The sequence below is a fragment of the Elephantulus edwardii genome, unplaced genomic scaffold, assembly GCF_000299155.1.
Source record: "Elephantulus edwardii isolate Elephantulus edwardi_28Jun2011 unplaced genomic scaffold, EleEdw1.0 scaffold00158, whole genome shotgun sequence".
Lineage (NCBI taxonomy): Eukaryota > Metazoa > Chordata > Mammalia > Macroscelidea > Macroscelididae > Elephantulus > Elephantulus edwardii.
Genome location: NW_006399908.1, coordinates 7,052,670 through 7,073,846, shown reverse-complemented (window position 1 = coordinate 7,073,846; position 21,177 = coordinate 7,052,670).

Here is a 21,177-nt window from a genome sequence, read left to right as displayed (position 1 = left end):
TGGGCCTTCCCTGGAGCACTTTGAGATGCAAGGATATAATTAAACATTCCATCCTACACCACTCAACAATGATCATCCTACCTTTCCTGGAAAATTCTCTTCTCAGATTCTAACCTTAAAAAAATAGGAACTGGGGGAGATGAAAACCAATATAGTAAAAAAATGATAGAAGGACAGAGAAAAACAAGGGGAGAAGGAAAAGAGAGATGTTGAGATTGTCACAATGAAGTTATTACTCTGAAATTTTATTTTGACAATAGAGGAACAGGTAGGGGCTAAATAGACATAAAATCCCCAAAGTTTTGCAGTAACTTTTATTCACTCATATGTGTTTATACAAATAAGTCACTTCCGAGAAGTGTGGACAGAAACCAACAACTTGCTCAGTCAAATTGGATCATATTCAAGGCCGCTTACCGTCAACTCGAAGAGTAAAGGTAACACTTTTAAATTTTCAAAGTTGACTTTCTTGTTGTTATGTGCTGTTGAGTTGCTTGTGAGTCTAATTTTGTCTAATGATGACTCAGTATTTTAATGAATCTTCAAACTCAATTAAAGTGGCTGCTTGGTCATTGTGAGCACCAGAAGTATCTTGGTGTTACAGTTGGCCTCTGATGTAGATGACAAGGAAAAAAAATTGTTAGGAAGCTCTTCAGAATTTAAAAGATTTGTATTTTGTCTTCATAGTGAAGGAATGCTGACAGGTAGTGTCTATAACAATTTAAGTATTTAAACAGAGTCACTATTTTAGAATAGTCCTAGATTTATTTAAAAAAATTACCAAGATAAATCAGAGATTTCTCACATGTACTCAACCCACTTTCTCTTATTGTTAAACATGTTGCTAGAGTCATTTGTCAGAACTAATGGACTGATGTTGATAACATCAACATTCCTAACAAGTTTAGTACCTGCTTCACTCATATGTCATAACTTTTCCCTATAATGCTTATTTTTATTCTTTTATGTTCTGTTTATAATCCAGAACACCTTACATTTAGGTATAATCTCCATAGACTCCTTTAGACTGTTAAAGTTGTTGACATTTGTCTAGCTTTTCATGACCTTGAAAGTTCTGATGACTCCAATACTAAGAATATGAAAAATCTCAAAACTCATTGGCTGTCAAGTTAGAACTGACTCAGTTGACCTTCTAGTGGGTTTTCAAAGCTCTAAATCACACTTAAGGAGATTGTCCATCTTTGTCTACTAGATTGTCTAGGGAATTTGAACTGCTGGAGAGATACCTCTTTTGCATAAGATTCCGTAACTAGGCCACCAGAGTTCCTCTACAAGGAATACTAGTTAAGGCAAACTCAAATTGTAGGACCTACAAGAGAATCAATTTGAGTTTGTCTCATATTCTTCTTAAGTTATACAATTTATGTCATTTTGGAAGGGAGAATACAGAGGTGGGGGTGCATTATCAACATACCATGTCAAAGCTCTATGTTATTGCCATGGCTTGTCATTGATTCTAACCTTATTTGCTTGGCAAAAGTAGTGTTTGTTGAGAGTGACTACTGTGAAGTTACTTACTTTCCCCCTTTCTTCTATACTGCATTCCTTAGAAGAAAGTCATTAAACGATCTGTACTTAAAAGTGATTTAATTTTCACATCTTTGGGAGGATAATTTGCATAAATTATTTGGAATTCTTCTGAAAAGGAGACTTATGTTGTCTTATTGTTTATTTATTTATTCAAGTGCTTATGAAGTTATAGGCATTTGATTAACTTACTTTGTACTTATGGGGTATTTTATATGATACTTGTGTAACTTAGATTTTTCCAGCTTTGGTCATTGGGACCTTTCTAAGTAGACTCTTCAGTTCCTTTGCTTCGGTATTTTGGTCTTGACATGACAAAATGTCCCAGCCTTATGTAGTATTTACTCAGCCTCAGGCCTGGAATCATTGCCATTTCTTCAAGGTCACTTTGGGGAATGCTATTAGAAACCAAAATCAGAGTGCAGTTTTCAAGTTGTTTTTTGTTTATTTTTAATTTTTTACATATTTTTTGTTTACAGTGCTAGAGAAATGACACCTTATCCCACTCTGAAGGGCATATGAGTGACATACATACTGGATATTTGTAACTTCTCTTTTTGTGTGTCTCTTTGTTACTGAGGAAGAGTTGTTATTATTACCATTGTGTGCCTTTGAGTTGAGTACACAGTGACCCTATGCACAATAGGTCTGACCCATGCTCTATCGTGAGTCAATCTCACTGTCTCTGAAACACCTCATCTGGTGTCTTTCTCACTTGTGCTCTCCCTCCATCCTTCCAAACATGATGTCTTTCTCTAAGGACTGATTCCCTCCTGGCAACATGCCCAAAGTATGTAAGACAGAGGCTCAAAATCCTTGCTTCCAAGTAGCAGCTTCGTTTCATGTTCTCTAAGACACATTTGTTAGTTCTCTTGGCAGTAATCTTCAGCACCACATCTCAAACACATCAATTCTTCTTCTGTCATCTTTGGCCATTGTCCTGCTCTGTGATGAATAGCAAGTAATTGAAAAGACCATGGCCTAGATAAGTTGCACCTTAGTCCCTAGACTGACATCATGGCTCTTCAGCACTATGGAGAGGTCCCTGGCAGGAGATTTTCCTAATGCAACTCAACTTTTTATTTCTTGACTGCTGGTGCCAAGAGTGTTGGAACATATGAACATATGTTGGAACATATGAAGATTGTGGAATATATGAAGCTGAAATTGCTAACAATCTCAATCTGTTCTCCCTCCATCTATGGTGATGCTTTCAGTTGGCCCAGGGATAAGAATCTTTGCCTTCCTGATGTTGAGCCTCAAATCATATCAAACTCTTTAGTCCTTGGCCCTCTGCAGAAAATGCTTTGGACCCTCCTTACTTTCAGCAAGCAAGGTTGTGTCATCTGCATAATGCAAGTTGTTGACAAGTCTTCCTTCAATCCTGAAGCCACATTTTTCTTCATAAAGTCCAGCTTCCTGAATTATCTGTTCAGCTTGAAAAGATATGGAGAAAGAATACATCGCTGAGGTTGTTGTTGTTGTTGTTGTTGTTATGTGTTGTTGAGTCGTTTGCTACTCATAGCAACCCTAAGTACAACAGCCCTAAACCCTGCTCTATACTGTGCCAACTGCACTGCCTCTGACACACCCATCCCAATTACCCAAGTCACTGAATCAATCCACCTCATAGAGGGTCTTCCCCTCTTGTGCCGTCCCTCCACCTCCCAAGCATGATGTCCCTCTCCAAGGACCTGTCCCTCCTTGCAATATGCCCAAAGTATGTCAGATGAAGCCCCAGAATCCTTGCCTCCAAGGAGTTGCTTGGTTTAACCCTCTCCAGGATGAATCTGTTTGTTTGGCAGTCCATGGTACATTCAATACTCTTCTCCAGCACCACAGCTCAAAGGCATCAATTCTCCTTCTATCCTCCCTAGTCATTGTCCAACTCTCTGATGCATAACAAGTGATTGCAAAGACCATGGCCTGTATCAGGTGCACCTTAGTCTCCAGAGAGACACCGTTGCTCTTGAGTACTTTAGAGAGGTCCCTGACAGCAGACTTTCCCATCACAATACGTTTTTTTTTTAAATTTCCTGACTGCTGGCACCAAGTGTTGACCGTGGAGCCGAGCAAACTGAAGCTGTGAACAATCTCAATCTCTTCGCCATCCATCCTGATGCTGTCAATAGGTCCAGTGGTGAGAATGTTTGTCTTGACATTGAGCCTCAGTCCATACTGAAGGCTGCAGTCCTTGACCCTCTGCAGCAAGTGAATGAGGTCCTTCTCAGTTTCAGAAAGCAGGGTTGTGTCATAGTATAACACAGATTATTAATAGATCTTCCACCAATCCTGATGCCACAATTCTCCTTGTAGAGCCCAGCCTCCCAGATAATCTGCTCTGCATACAAGTTGAAAAGGTATGGAGACAGGACACATCCCTGGCGTACACCCTTCCCAATTTTGAACCATGCAGTGTTACCTTGCTCTGTTCTGACTACTGCCTCTTGGTCCAAGTATAGGTTTTGCATTAGTACAATAAAATGTTCTGGGATTCCCATTCTTCTCAGAGTCAGCCACAGTTTGTTATGATCCACACAGTCAAACACCTTTGCATAATCAATGAAACACAGATAGACATTCTTCTGTAATTCCCTGCTTTCAGCTAAGATCCATCTAACATCAGCTACAATATCCCTAGTACCACGACCCCTTCTAAACCCAGCCTGGACTTCTGGCAATTCTCTGCTGATGTGCTGTTCCAGTCGTTTTTGGATAATCACTGAGGTATGCCTTTCTTAATTTTGAGCCATGTAGACCTCCATAGTTAGGTTTATTCCTAAGTATATCATCTTGAATTTGGATATTGTATATTGGTGTTGTATTTCTAGTTTTCTTTTCTGTGCTTTATTTGTTGCTGTTGTGTGTCAGGAAGTGTGAAGATGGCACAGGATAGGATAGGGTTCATATGTGCTGTTCATAGGGTTGCTATGAGTCATACTTGACTTCACAGAATCTAACAACAACAGCTCTACCAAATTTGTCTATTAGGTCTAACAGGTTTGGGTTTTTTTGGTTGCTTTGTCTTTGGGGGTTTCTGTGTACATTATCTTGTAAACTGCATATAGATTTTCACCATCTCTTTGTCAATTTGGACGCCTCTTATTTCCTTTTTTTGCCTTATTGACATAGGTAGAACTTTCAATACGATATTCAGTGGGAGTGGTGATCATGGACGGCCTTGCCTTGCCCCAGTTTTCAAGGGGAATGTCTTTGTTCTTGCTGTTGAAAATGATGATGGCTCTTGGTTTTGTGTATATACTTTTCACTACGACAGGGAAATGCCTCTTTATTCCTATTTTACTGAGTCTTTTAATCAGGAAGAGGTATTGCATTTGTCAAAGGCCTTTTCTGCATCAGTTGATAGATCATGTGGTTCTTGTTAGTTGCTTTGTTAATATGATGGATTACATTAATTGCTCTTATGTGGGACCAATTTCTACATTCCTGTTATGAACCCCACTTTGTTGTGGTAATTTTTTTTTTAAAATATCCTCTTAGATTCTTTTGGCCAGGATTTTGTTCATGAGGGATATTGGTTAGTAGTTTTCTTCTCATGTGTGTGGTATCTTTGTCTAGTTTTGGTATTAATGGTTATGTTTGCTTCATAGAATGACTCTAGGAGTGTTCCTTTTCCTATTTTAAAAAATATTCTATATAAAGTTGGTGATAATTCACTTCTGAATTTTTTGTAGAGTTCACCCAGAAAGCCACTTGGGCCAGGACTTTTTGATGAAGGGAAGTCTTTTTATGACATACTCAAATTCTTCTTTTGTGATGTTCCACTTCTGTCTTGGCAACCTGGGTGGAATGTGGGTTTCTAAGAATTTGTCCATTTAATCCAGATTTCATTTTAATAAAAATATGTTGTTGTTGTTAAATGTTTTTGAGACAAGTCAGATTATAGTGAACCTATTATTGTTGCTTACCATTGAGTTGCAACAGACTCATAGCTGACCCTCCAGTGGGCTTTCAGAGACAGTTTAATCACATAGGAGAAAATTGCCCATGTTTCTCCTGCAGAGCAGCTTGTGGATTCAAACCACATGCCTTCCTGATTATAGTGCAGTTTCTTTCCACTAGGCTACCAGTGCTCCATAGTGACCCTATGAACACAAATTTGAATTCTGTCCTATCCGTTGCCGTCTTCACAATCTCTGAAACACTTGCGCTCATTGCTGCAGTCACTGTGTCAATCTATCTTGATGGGGAGCTTTCTTTCTTTTGACCCTCCACACTTCCATGTGTGATATTATATTCCAAGGAATGGTCTCTGCTAGCCATATGTTCAAAGTGTAAGAGAAGAAGCTTTGCCATTCTTCCCTCCAAAAAGCATTCTGTCTGCACTTTTCCTGAGACATACCTAATCTTTTGGTAGTTCTGGGATATTCAGTACTCTTCTTCTTCTGTCATTCTTATTGATTATCCAGCTCTCAGATGCTTAACAAGTAATTAAGAACTTTATGGCTTGAGTAAGGTGCTTCTTAGTCTTCAAACTGACATCATTGCTCTTTAGAATTTTTGATAAGTGGCTGATAATGCACTTGCCCAAAACAATACATCTCCTTTTCTCCTGACTGCTGATCCCAAGAGTATTGATTGTGGATCCAAGCAACACTAAATCATTAATAGTTTCAATCCTTTCTCCATCTCTTATGATGTAGGCCTTTGTCTTCTTGATGTTAAGATGCAATCCATATTGAAGTCTTTGATCTTCTGTAAAAAGTGCTTCAGGTTCTTCTCACTTTCACCAAAAAAGGTTGTGTCATCTGCGTAATATAGGCTGTTGATGAGTCATCCTCCAGTCCTGATACCATATTTTTCTTCATAGAGTCTGGCTTTGCAAATGATCTGTTCTACGTATTGAAATTGTTCTACATGATTGAAAAGCTATGGAGAAAGGATACACACCGTTCCCAGCTTAAACCATACAGTGTTCCCTTATTTTGTTCAGATAATGGCTTTTTGATCTAGGTATAGATGTCATAAGAGCACGATTAAGAGTTCTGGGATTCCCATTCTTAATGTTGTTGTTGTTGTTGTTATGTGCCGTCGAGTGGCCTGCGACTCATAGCGACCCTATGTACAAGAGCCCTAAACTCCGCTCTGTCCTGTGCCAATCGCACTGTCTCTGACACTTCCATCCCAATTATCCCAGTCACTGAATCAATCCGCCTCATAGAGGGTCTTCCCCTCCTGCACTGTCCCTCCACCCTCCCAAGCATGATGTCCCTCTCTAAGGACCGGTCTCTCCTCACAACATGTCCAAAGTATATTAGCTATGATTTTTTTTTAAACCCACACAGTCAAGTACCTTTGTGTAGTCAATAAAACATAGATAGATATTCTTCTGATATACTCTGCTTTCAGCCAGGATCACCAGCAATGATATTCCTGGTGAAATGGGCTCTGATTCTGTTGTGATGTTATCTGTTACATAAATGTTGACTAAGGATATGTCCTCTTGATCTATTTTGCTTTTAAGCATTATAAAGTGTCTTTCCTTATTTCTTATGATATTTTTCATCCTGAAGTCCAATTTATCAGAAATTATAATTGCTACTTCATCTTTTTTATGAATGTCATTTGTTTGTTATATAGTTTTCTTGCCTTTGATTTTTGGTTCTCTTTCTTCTCCTTTCTTGTAGGCAACATATTGATGAACTTTGGCTTTTTATCCATTCTGATATTATTTTTACCTTAATGAGAGCACGTCAGTCATCTACATTGAGTGTGATTATTTATAGACTAGGTTTTATTATTTCACTGCATTCCTTTTTTTCAGTAGTTGCTAGTTACTTAGGTCCATCTGTGTGAAAGACTTGCCTTAGTATTTCTTATAGAGTTTAATTTTGCTTCCACAAATTCCTAAGTTTCTATGTCTCTGTAAATGATATAACTTCTCCTTCATATTTGATGGACAGATTTGCTGGATCCAAGATCTTTGGCTGGCAATTGGGTTTTTTCAGCTTTCTGTATATGTTATCCCATTGTCTTTTTACCCACTTGGTGCAAAAGGAGCAGATGCAACATGAGAGGGTCATTGGCCAAATCTGACTTCTACATGCTTTATTAAGGGGAAATTTTCTCATCAATAATAATCATAGCATGACATAGACGGCTGCTCTGTCAGACACATCACCCCCACCCTCATGCTCCTACACTTATTTCCACAGATCACTGGGTTTGATATTCACTGTTGACACAGTTGTGGTACTAAAGGTGGGCTTTATTAAGTGAAAGGAGAGTGGGAGAAGCAGAGAATATCGCACAATGCAAGTCTACATTTAGTCTAGCAGTCCCAAGCAATTAAATAGCAAAACACAGTTCCTTAATTATTAAAAGTCCTGGTTTCAGTTCAGGACCATAAATTCAAGAAACCTCATGTAATCTTCAATAATCCAGCAAGAATTGCCTTAGAGCAGTTATAAGTCAGTTTCTCCTTATAGGATCTGACAAACAAAACCTATAACTGTGGCCAGCACAAATTCAAAAAGCCTCAGGTTACACCTTCCCAGAGTCTCTCCACAGCAATGCAATAGTCTCTACACCACCCACATCAGGGTCTCAAAACCAGAATCTCACTCTGGTCTCTCTCAACAAGGTCTTGCTCCCTCAAGTCTCGCTGCTCAGTGTGAGAGAGTCTCTCTCTCTCTTATCCTAGTTCCACAGTGGCTGATGATTTGTAAAACCAAACGTCTACAGTTATGGAACCCGGAGACCAGAGGGAGCGAATGTAATGGCTAGAAAAGCCAACATTTAAACTAAATCCACAGTTGGTTTCTGCTAAGAAATCATAGTTTAATCTAATTCGTTCTCTTCTGTAAATGACTTTTTGTTTTTCTCTCTCTGCTTTTCATTTCTACCCTTGCTTTTATTTTTCAGGGTTTGACAATGAAAGATCGAGTTGTTTTGGAGTTCAGTCTATTTGGTGTTTTCTGAGCTTACAGAATCTGTATTTCTTCATTATTTAAGATACTTGGAAAGCTTTCTTATAGTATCAGTTCAATAATTTTTTCCATATTTTTTCCTACCCTCCTGTTCTATAATTGCACTCACACATAAGTTGTTTCAACTGATGTCATCTCACACAATTCTAATGTTTTTGTTATTTTCTTTCTTCTCACTCGTTTTTTCTTTCTTCTTGTAAGTTCTCATTAAGCTCCTTGTGTTCTAGCGTGTTAATTCTCTGCTCCATCTCTTGTTCTACTTTTTTTGGATCTCGGTCATGTTAAGAATTTATCGTTTTTTCAGTCTTGATATTCCAGATTGCATTTCTGTATTTTTCTGTTGTTTTTAGTTCTGATGATTGTATCCTCTTTGTCTTTTGATGATTTTACCTCTTCTTGTTGCTTTTTACTCACAGCTTCAAGTTTTTCTCCTAATATTTCTATCTTCTTTATTACTTAGAACTGCAAGAACTCAGAATATTTATTCTACTTTCCTGTCTCTAAGGTATTCTTTGAGACCTTGACCTGGTCTACTTTTCTTTGGAGTAATCTTGTTTTGTTATTTCATTGCATTTAACCCTACCTATTGTGTTCTTGACATTATATGAATTGAATGAAAGTCATTGTTTCCCTTCTGAGCTGACAAAAACCTCTGAAGGTAGCTTGTAATTTCCCAGGAATCTTCTTCAGGATATTTTCTTCCTGAGAACTAGTTAGTTGCTGCTCCCTTGTGTCTTTGACAGTGGTGTTTGCTAGCAGTGTACCCTTACCTTCTGCCACAGCTGAGTGGGAGGGGCCACTTCTACGTTAATCAACAGAGTCTTTGCCAGAGCTGGGAACTGAAGGATCCCTCAAGGGGCAATATTGAGGAGTACACTGTCATGGAAATGTTCCAGGAATCCCGAGGCCCTTGCATATGAGGGTCCTTTAGGAATGTTGGGGCTGCACAGCATTGTTTCTGGAATTGCTCTGTGTCCGTATTCTCTGATATATAAGCCATTTCTTCCTAAAGGGTTAAACACTCTGAGAAAAGTTCTGAAGGCTATGGAATGTTTCCAAGTACGTCCCCTGGAACACTTCGAGTCAAAGTTTTTTATCAGAGTTACTTAACCATTGCCTTCATGAGTCAAAATAGTGAAAGAACACAGAGTTTGGGGTAGTTTAAAATAACTTGCTCCAGCCAAAATATTTTCTGTTTCTCTGTCCACTGAAAAATGTGTATGTGCACTTAAGCATATGCCTGTCTTTGTGCTATTTTCAGTAACTATAGTTTTACCATAAATATGAGGTTCAGCTCTAAATGGGCACCGCTACCCTAGCAGAACTATGGTCCTTCTCCTTCCATATCTCTCATGAGTCTCTGCTTTCTGCAACCCAGGAACCCAGAATGCTGGGTAAGACAGAGAACTTCCTGGAGGAACTCAGTCCCTGAGCTTGTTGACCTGAAATCTTAACTCCCTGAATCTGAGCAGTCAGTTATGGTATACTTGTGTCTTCTCCTTGTCACTTGATTTCTGGCCTACTGTTAGCATGGATATTAATTGTGGATACAAGTAAAATGAAATTACTAAAAACTTTGATTTCCCCCCTCCCCATTCATCTTTCACATGTCTGTCTATTGGTCTAGTTGTCTGGATTCTTTGTTTTGTTTTGTTTTCTTGAAGTTGAGATATAATCCACATTGAAGTACTTTTAATCCTCTGCAGCAAGTGATTCAAGTTCTCTTTATGTTCAGCAATCCAGTGAAGAGAAAGGAACTTACGAAGGAAGCTCTGGTGGCTTAGTAGTTAGGAATTGCACTGCCAACAAAAAGGTATGTGTTTCAAATCCACCAGCTGCGTCATGGGATAAAGATGAGCGGTATCCTCCCATGCTATTTACTGTCTCTGAAAACCTGCTGAAATATCAGGTACAAATTGGTTCTGACTAGGTGGTACACAACAACAACAACAAATTGCATGGAAGAAGGTTGTCCATCTTTCCCCCAAAGAGTAGTTTCATTTCTCAAAGTTAATAGAATTTCCAGAGGCATGCTATTTAGCAAGTGGGTGCCACGCCCACTTTCAACCCTGTCTTAAACTGGGAGCTCCACCAAACACTGTCCACTATGGGTAACGGCTATGCTTTTTGACACCCCAGTGGCACAAGGTTCAGCATCACAGCAGGTAATGGTATGTTGTTGTTGTTATGTGCCGTCGAGTCGTTTGCGACCCTAGCAACCGTATGCACAACAGCCCTAAACCTTGCTCTATCCTGTGCCAATCTCATTGCCTCTGACACACCCATCCCAATTACCCCAGTCACTGAATCAATCCACCTCATAGAGGGTCTTCCCCTCCTGCGCTGTCCCTCTACTCTACCAAGCATGATGTCCCTCTCTAAAGACCTGTCTCTCCTTACAACATGTCCAAAGTATGTCAGAAGAAGCCCCAGAATCCTTGCCTCCAAGGAGCAGCCTGGTTTAACCCTCTCTAGGATGAATTTGTTTGTTTTCTTGGCAGTCCATGGTACATTCAATACTCTTCTCCAGCACCACAGCTCAAAGGCATCAATTCTCTTTCTATCCTCCCTAGTCATTGTCCAACTCTCTGATGCATAAAAAGTGATTGCAAAAACCATGGCCTGTATCAGGCGCACCTTAGTCTCCAGAGAGACACCGCTGCTCTTGAGTACTTTAGCATCAGGATGGATGGCGAAGAGATTGAGATTGTTCACAGCTTCAGTTTGCTCGGCTCCACGGTCAACACTCTTGGCACCAGTAACCAGGAAATAAAAAACATATTGTGATGGGAAAGTTTACGGTTAGGGACCTCTCTAAAGGTAATGGGGTACATACATGTAATTTCAAATGACACAGTATCCTGATTAGGGAAAAACCCCAGATTTAATTAACATTAATAATAAATATTTTAACAATATAGTAAGTATATAATTTGACAAGTAATTGTCATGCAGTCATTAGACTTTTACATTTTTATTTTTATACTGAATTTTCAAAATCTTTTTCAAATGACAAATACTCAATACATTTGATTATATATTGCCACTTTGTTTTTCATGTCAAACAGTGCCCAGCACATAGGAAACATTCAATATCGTACCTGCTTGTTGTAGTCTTTGTTATGTGCCATCAAGTCACTAGCGACTCATAGCGACCCTATGCCCAATAGCTCTGCATTCTACTCTCTCTATGGTAATTTCACTATCTCTGACACACCTACTCTTATTAATCCAGTTGCTGTGTCAATCTATCTCATCTGGGGTCTTCCTCCTTACACTGTCCCTTTACCTTTGCAACCATGATGGCTTTCTCCAAGGACTGGTCCCTCCTGACCAAGTTCCCGAAGTATGTGAGATGGAGCATCAAAATCCTTGCTTTCAAGGAGCAGCCTGACTTCATCCTCTCCAGGACAGATCTGTTTGTTCTCTTGGCAGTCCACAGTATGTTCAGTGTCTTCTCTAGCACCACAACTCAAAGGCATTGATTCTTCTTCTGGCATTCTTATTCATTGTCGAGCTCTCTGATGCATAGCAAATAATTCTGAAGACCCTGGCCTGGGTTATGTGCACCTTAGTCTCTAGAATGACATCATTGCTCCTCAGTACTCTGGAGAAGTCCCTGACAGTAGAATTTTCCAATGTGGTTTGTCTTTTGATTTCCTGACAGCTAGCATCAAGAGTGTTGATTGTGGAGCCAAGCAAGCTGAAGCTGTTAACAGTTTCAATATCATCATCGTCTATCATGATGATGCCAATCAGTACAGTGGTGAGAATCTTTTCCCCCCTTTCTTGATGTTGAGCTTAAATTCATATTGAAGGCTGCAGCCTTTGACCTTCTGCAGCAAATATTTCAGGTCCTTCTCCGTTTCAGCAAGCCAGGTTGTGTCATCTGCATAGTGCTGGTTGTGGAGGAACCTTCTTCCAAATCTGATGTTACATTCCTTCTCATAAAGTCCAGCCTCCTGAATTATAAGTTCTGCATATAGATTGAAAAAGTATGAAAATAGAATGTATTTCTGACAAACACCTTTTTTGATTTTGAATCATGCAGTGTTTACTTGCCCTGTTCCGACAACTGCCTCCTGGTTGAAGTATATGTTTTGCATAAGCACACAAGTAAGTGTTCTGGGATTCCCATTTTTCTCCAGGTTAGCTAAAATTTGTTGTGATTCATACAGTTAAATCCATTAGTTCATCTAGTAATTATTTTAAAATACATTTTTCTTTTTTTATCGTGCTAATATATCATCATCATTATTCCTTTTATTGTCTTTTCCTTATACTTCTGCAGTTATATCCTAAATTTCAGGGGCATTTGTGGAAATTTGATCTTAAAAATGTCCATCAGAAAATGATTACAAGTGTTTTATATTTTATATCATTATCTGTTTACTCTAAAATTCTAAATTTATTTATCTATCTAAGACTTTTTTGCTCTATTCCCTGTATAACCTTCTCATGTATTTAGAGACCATAGATGTGACTTTTCATCACTATGTCACATCTAAACTGAGTTTATGAAGTTTGAACATATGGCTTCCACAAAAAATGATGTTAAAACATGAAGATTAAACTCAAAGGTAATATCCAGGGGAATATAAAATACTGAATTGTAGCTCTAAGGCACAGAGTTATGCCTATAACTGCTCAATTATATTCTGTAAGATAATATAACTCTCTATTGTCATGACATCCTCCTTTTTTACTTTGCATTTTGAAAAATATGAGCAATCTGTCTGCTTTCTGCATTTATTCTTGAAAAGAATCTGATGCATAATAAAAAAGTACAAGTCTGCAAAGGAGCAATCCAATCTTTCCACTGTTAAATATCTTAGATAAGGAATATCCTTGCCAAAGATTAATCCTGTCTTTAGAAAGTCCTGCTCAATCCCCATGTTCATAATTCTTTTCCAATGCAAGACAAGTCCCTCAATGAGTTCCATAAATCTTTAAAGAATACACTCAATAATCATTTTATGAAAAAGTTTTAATTTAGTGTGTTACATTTTTATTTTTAAGTTGTGATATAAAAATGAAGGTCCAAATGCACTGATGATCTCTTTTTTATCAAATATTAGACATATGGCTAAAGTTCTTTGTTTATCTAGGAAAATTTATTTATTTAACATGGTGCTAACTTAATTCTGAGTTTTTAGTAATGGAAAAAATCCTTGTGACTTAGTGGCCACAAGAATGCACTTTATTCTACTCTATCTATGAGCACTGTGATGGTTGAGTGGTTCCAGGTGCTCTGTTCTGTAATTCATCTCCTGGTTTGCCCTAATTCTTCTTCCATTAGGCTGTTGCCATTAACTGACTGAAATGGATATTAAGGAAGAAATGTTCTGGATGTTACAAGATTTCTCTGATTGCTGTCTTCGGGTCAGGAACTACTAGACAAATTTGCTTTTAGAGTATTTGGTTGAGCATACTGTCTTCTCCATACTGAAGGAGATAAAAGACTACATCCTTCAATATGGATTATATCTCAATATCAAGAAGACAAAGATTCTCACCAATGGCCCAAAAGACAACATTTTGATAGATGCAGAGAAGACTGAAGTTATAAAAAAATTAATTTTGTTTGGATCTGCAATCAACTCCCATGTTAGCAGCATTCAAAAATCAAAAGATGTGCTGCGTTAAGTGTATATTACATCAAGGACCTCTGCAAGAGATAAACAGCAAGGATATCGGTTTAAAAACTAAGGTACGCCTGATCAAACAATAGTATTTTCAATTGCTTCATGGACATTTAAAATTAAGAAAGATTAAGGAATTTGTGCATTTGAATTGTGGTTTTAGCAAAGAATATTGACTATCCCATGGAATTCCAAGATGTAAATAAATCTCTTTTGGAAGAAGGGCAACCATGGTGTTCCTTAGAGACAAGTTTGGTTGACTTTTGTTGTTTGGATCCTTGTTAGAAGGTGATTGTCTTTGGAAAGAGATATCATGCTGGAAAATATGTAGCATTGGCAAATAAGAGGAAGACTTTTAATGACATAGATCGACACAGTGAATACAACAGTAGGCTTAAACAGTTTGGAGAAGGGTTCTGTTATTTGTACGGTTGCAATGAATCATAGCCAGCTCTATAATCCATAATAAAAAACAAAGTTCTTTTAGAAGTTCGAGTAGTGATGGATGAATGTAAAGACGGTGCCTGTGAGCTCTAGTGAGAGCAGCCTGGCTCATAGTATTGAGTTCCAGTGTGAGAAGAGCATTAGCAGAGAAGGGCAGTGGCGATTACAGTGAAGTATCAGAACACAAGTAAGATGTAAAGGGGAATTGCTGGTGTTGGAAGGGTATCGTTACAATTGTTTGCTCAGGAATTCCTTCTTTGAGTATGCCTAGCTGCATCCTTGAACTTGGAACTATAACATCTGTCAAGAACAATTTCAGGGATGTGGATCAGAATTGTATAGTAGTGACAGCATCTCCTCCCCCTTTTCTCAAGATTTCCCTGAAAAACTTAAGAATCTACTCAGTGGTGATCCCTCTCTAGCTCTTCTCATATTGAGTGTGAGCGCACATGCTTGAAAGCATGTGAGGCAACCCTTATTCCTCTCTGTTTTATATAGCTAATATTTCAATTGCCCTTTCCAATTCTCTATCACAAGACAACATGGTATGCCAATTTAATATGATGTTTCTTGGTGCATTGCTTCACTCTATGGACTGCAAAGTTTGTTCCTTGGTCTGAGGAAATAGAAACTGGCAGCCCAAACTGGTTTAGTATCTTTTGTTCCAATTCTTCAGAAATATTTTTGGCATTTGCATCAGTTACAGGATATGTGAAGCCCAGCCCACAGTAAATATCTATTCCTGTAAGGACTCTGGTGTGTGGTGCCATTGGTTCAATATAATCAACTTGCCAAATATGTACATGACCTTCCCCCCTGGGAATCTGTCTGATAGCTGTCATTAATCTTTATCTCTCTTTCTGGTCAACAGAGCAATCTTTATTGGCATTTTATGCCTCAGAGGCCTTATCGTATTTCTTCAACACTTCCATGTCCACTCATGTCATGGGCTAATTGGCTACTTCAAGGGAGTATAAACCAACATGTCAGCCTGCTGATGCCAATCACCCTCTGATCCAGGAAGGGGTTCTTTTGATGTGTTTTGACATGCCCAATTCTAATGTACACCCTAAATTCCCAGCATGCTTTCCATATGTCTATACTTCACATTGGTGTCCCTTTTTTTTGTGTGTCCCTTTAATTGTACAATTTTCCATGGTCCATTTGCTTGACAACTGCCAATGAATTAGCGAAAAACCAAATATATGGACTCTTACCACTGCCCAATTCCTCAGTTATTGCTAAGAAGACAGTGTGTATGTATTTTAGCTCATTGTGCCTTCCTCAGTCATGGTATTCCCATCTACTGTTCTTCATACAGTGGTTTTCCACATCAAACATTGTGTGCCTACCCTGGAGCTGCCATCTGTGAGCCAAAGAGCCCATTGCTGATAAACAGGTACTTATTAACACTGGCCATGTGGTGATGATCTCTGACAGCCTCTCCAGAGGTTCCAGACAAGGACCAATGAGAGAAAAGGTAACTTGCTTGTGGATATGGTGGGTATCTCCCTGTATTCCCTCAGTAGTTTGCTCCTGTCTGAACCATTTCTATTTTATTACAAAATTATTTTGGTCACCACTTTCTTTATTAGAGTGTTTCTCCAAAATCTCTGATGACGTGATGGATATTTCAAGACTCTTAATAATTTTATGTCCTTTTGTCATTGAAACAGTGTCAACAAATGCCTGATAGTAGGCAAGAAAGTAATTGTCTTTCAAATGGTGTGTATCATGCAGCAGCATCAGGAAATTTGTTTTGAATTTCAGTGGCCATTGCAAGACAAATTTCCCAGGTCATTGCCGTAAGCTCCAATCTGCATAAGTTGCAGATACCTTGAAAATTAGATCTGAGTGTGGGTCATAATGGCCTAGGGGAAAGAAGAGTGAGACTACTTACTGTATTTCAACCATAGTCTGCTGTTGCTCAGTCCCCTTCCAAACATATTTGAGTAACCTTACAGAAGTTGTGTTTGTTGTTAGGTGTGGTTGAGTATGACTCATAGAGACTTTATGAAAAACAGATCTGAAACCTGCTCTATCCTGTGCCATCATCACAATCATTGACACTCTTAAGACCATTGCTGAAGTCACTGTGTGGATTGAAGCTAACAGTATTTCAAGATGTGAAATATAAAGCCATCCAAAATTCAAATAGACCAATCAAACTTTGGGCCTGATACTTAGTCTTAGGAGTAGGCAGTGACAGCAGCTTACTCTTAGTTGCGTGCGGAATGTCACGGGTTGCTCTTGCCCATGTCATTCCAAAGCATTTTACTATTTGGGCAGGACCTTAGATTTTGGCTGGATTTATCAATCATGCTCTTGGTTATTGTCAGTAGCAACCAATACTCCAGGCTTCATTCAACATGTCTTTAATCAGGAGAGTTATTTCATTTTGTCTGCTAGGTACACTATATTGCTTCAAATTAAAAATTTAAGTGGACTCAGGCAATTCTAATGGCTCCCATTTAACATGTCCAATAAACAATGGCCTTAGGGCAGACTTACATGTCCTCAGTTTTACAAAATCTGGTATAAGGAGTGTTTCCAAATTAGACATAATATCCATACCAACAATACATTTAGATAAAGGAGTTGCAGCTATTTCTTACAACATCTTCTTATAGTTTCCAATTCTCATTGAAACTTTCATTTTGGATTCATTAATTGCTGCATTCCCATATCCTCCTAATTCAACTTTATATCTGTTCAAGATTTTATCAATAGGTTTAGGGATTACAGTACTTTGGCCTCCTATGTACTGTAATCTTATGTACTCCTATGTACTCTCCCCAAGAAAGTTTCTTCCCACCCCTGGGCCATTTTACCCACACATGTGCATATGACCTCTGGTCCCCTACTGGGGATTAGATCAGCTGACTTCCCATCAATCCACATCATTATCAACTAGTTGAGCTTCACTTTCTCCTTTGTTCAGTTCTCTCAATAAATAAGAAAAGGCGGGTTTTCCTTAATTTAGTGCCATTTGGTAAACAAACAAATGATGTAATTGTTGTTATGTGCTGTCCAATCATCTGTGAATCATAGTGACACTATGCACAATAATAGATCTGAACGCTGCTCTAGACTGAGCCAGTCTCACAGTGTCCAACACATCTGCCCTCATTACCCCAGTTACTGTGTTCATCTATTTCATCTTCCTCTCCTGTGCAAACAAGATGCCTTTCTCTAAGGATTGATCCCTCCTGGCAGCATGCACACATTATGTAGAGTCAAAGTCTTCCTCCAAGGAGCAACTTGGTTTCACCTTCTCTAGGATGGACCTGTTTGTTCTTTTGACAGTCTGTAATATGTTCAGTACTCTTCTCCAGTATCACAACTAAAATAGACTAATTTTTCTTCTGTCATCTTTATTTATTATCTACCTCTCTACTGCACAGCAAGTAATTACAAAGACCATGGCCTGGATCAGGTACATTTTAGTCTTTACACTGACATTGTTGCTCTTTAGCACTCTGGAGAGGTCCCTGACAGTAGATTTTCTTAAGCAATTTGTCTTTTGATTTCCTGACTGCTGGTTCCAAGAGTTGTTGATTGTGAAACTGAGGAAGCTAAAATTACTAAACACCTCAATCTCTTCTCCATCTATCATGGTGCTGCCAGTTGGCCCAGTGGTGAGAACCTTTATTTTCTTGATATTGAGCTACAATCCATACTGAAGAGAAGACTACAGTCCTTGACCTTCTACAGCCAATGCTTCAGGTTCTTGTCAGTTTTGGCAAATAAGGTTGTCATTTCCATAAAGCAAGTTTGCTGATAAGTCTTCCTCTGATCCTGATACTGCACTTTTCCTCATAAAGTCCAGCCTCTTCAATGATTTATTCATCATATAGATTGAAAAAGTAGAATAAGAAAATTTATTAAATAACAATTATACAATAAGTCAGCCAGAAAATTTTATCAAAACAAGGACAGTTACAACATTCACAAATTTTCTCACTATATTCTTGTTCCTTACAAAAGGAAGACTCCAGAGTTTAGGTAGACTGGAATTAAGTTTACATTTTAACTTACTTAAGTTGTTAACAAGTACAAAAATGAGAAAACCCAAATCATATATATGACTTAATAGGATGATAACATCCCTCCTATTTTCCAAAATTCTTCCCAATAATTTATGCTTTGGTATCCATCTTGAACAAAAATCCTGACTTGAGGCACGCTTCAGGAAATAAAAAGTCTATTTTCCAGTTGCCATTTTCTTTAAATCAGACAGCTGGAAAGAACATTGTGGAAAAAGAACGGGGGGGGGGGAAGACATGGGCTTATCCTCAAGGACTTGACATTCCTGTTTTTTCTGGACAAAAGATCAAGTGCGTATGTCAGGTTGAATTTTTTTTAAAAAATATTTATTAGGTGAAAATTTACACAGCAAATTAGATTCCCATTCAAAAATTCATACACAAATTGTTCTAGGACATTGGTTACAATTCCACAATGTGGCAGAACTTTCACCTTGCCTGCCCTATTTCCATCTATCAAGTTCTGTGTGTAAGTTGCCCTGCCGGTATACTGCATTACATATTGCTGGTTAACAAAAACGTCAGCAGTTTAAATCCACTATTTACTGTCGGGGAGAAAGGTAAGCAAAAAGATTCACAGTCTTGAAAAAAAATCAGATGATAAGTTCCTGAATTGGAACCAGCTTTGCTGCAGTGGATGTGGTAGTTTTGTTGTACTCACAGCAGCTCTACAGGATGTAGCAGAACCAACCCATTGGGTTTCTTTCCAAAGTTATACATTGTAATGAAAAGAGGCGGCCCTTATTTGTCACCAAAAAACCCAACTGGTAGTTGAATTGCTGATCTTTCAGTAAGCAAAAAGAGTCACGATGACTTGATAGCAGCGAAATTAGGTTTTGAGGAATTTCCTTACTTTTTCTTGCCTTCTTATCTTTGTTTTGTGTTAACGCTAACTACTTGTTTTTATATATAGTTGATGGTTTCTAAAAGTACTTTCATCATAAGTGTTACTGTTTATTATTTGGCTGAAAGTTGGATTCTAGGAATACTGCCAGGTCTAGATTAAAAGCATTTTAGGATGATAGTTTTGAGGGATTTCTCTAGTCTCTATTGATTCTCTAAGTTGGGTCTTTTCTGGGAAATTTAGTTGAGTTTTTTTGTCTATGAGTTTTGTTGTACATTTTTCTCTCATTCTAACTGGAATAGATTTTGTTTGGTGAGAAGAGTTGATGGTGGTAGCTGGATGTCATCTACTTCATTTTGTCTCGGGTTAGAAATGGCAGCAGTCTGCATGAGCCAATAATCCTATGGACTATTTTCTTCCTTCAATCCTTTACTTTCTTCACTCTTCTTTTTTTTTTTTTTTGGAGGGGGGTGTGCAATGAAACTGAGTGCTGTATTTTAGACAGTCATTTCAAAGTCTTTAAGACATAGACACTTTCTTCATGAAGTGAACTATACCAGCTGATACAGTTGTTCTACAAAGCTATCGTCTTAAGACTTCAAACCCATCAAATCATTGCCATGATGAATTAGGATAAGTCCATAAATAATCCCTGGCATAATTTAGATACTATGGGTTTAGCTTAGAAACAAAACATTCTAGAAATAATGCTGAAATAAAATGTATATCATAATAAAATAAATCACATGTATATTTTAGTGTCCTAGTGAATATTATCCACAATCAACAGTCTTGGCACCAGTAGCCAGGAAAGTAAAAGATGTATTGAGATGGGAAATTCTGCTGTTAGAGACTTATCCAAAGTACTGAAGAACAATTATGTCATTCTGGAGACTAAGGTGCACCTGATACAGGCCGTGGTCCTTGCAATTACTTGCTTTGTCTCAGAGAGCTGGACAATGACTAGGGGTGATAGAAGGATAATGGATGCCTGTGAAATGTGGTGTTGGAGAATATTGAATATACCATGGACTGCTAAGTAAATAAATAGGTTATTCCTAGAGAGGGTTAAGCCAGGCTGCTCCTTGGAGGCAAGGATTCTGAAACTTACTTTGGACATACTTTGGACATGTTGCAAGGAGGGACCAGTCCTTAGACAGGGATGCTATGCTTGGGAGGGTGGAGGAAGAGCACAAGAGAGGAAGACCTTCCATGAGATGGATTGATTCAGTGACTGGAGTAATGGGGGTGGGTGTATCAGAGACAGTGAGATTGGCACAGGATAGAGCAGGTTTAGGACTGTTGTACATAGGGTCATTATGAGTCTCAGACGACTTGATGACACATAACAACTACAGTGGATATGAAAGTTATCCTTATATTATGCTGTAGTCTATCAAGTATGTTATATCATAATAGAAAAGCTTAAAATATTAAATAATCACTGAAATATGGTACAGAAAAATTAGGTAAGCACTAACTATTGGCAAAAATGATTCCAATAGACATTTTCCAACCAGATTTGCAAAAATTCTTCATTTGTAAAAAAATACAATATCTGCAAAAATCCATAGTGTGCATAGTGCAACAAAATGAGTGAACCTGTCTGGATATATATATATATATTAGATGGATCTTGGCTGAAAGCAGAGAATACCAGAAGAATGTCTATCTGTGTTTCATTGATTATGCAAAGGCATTTG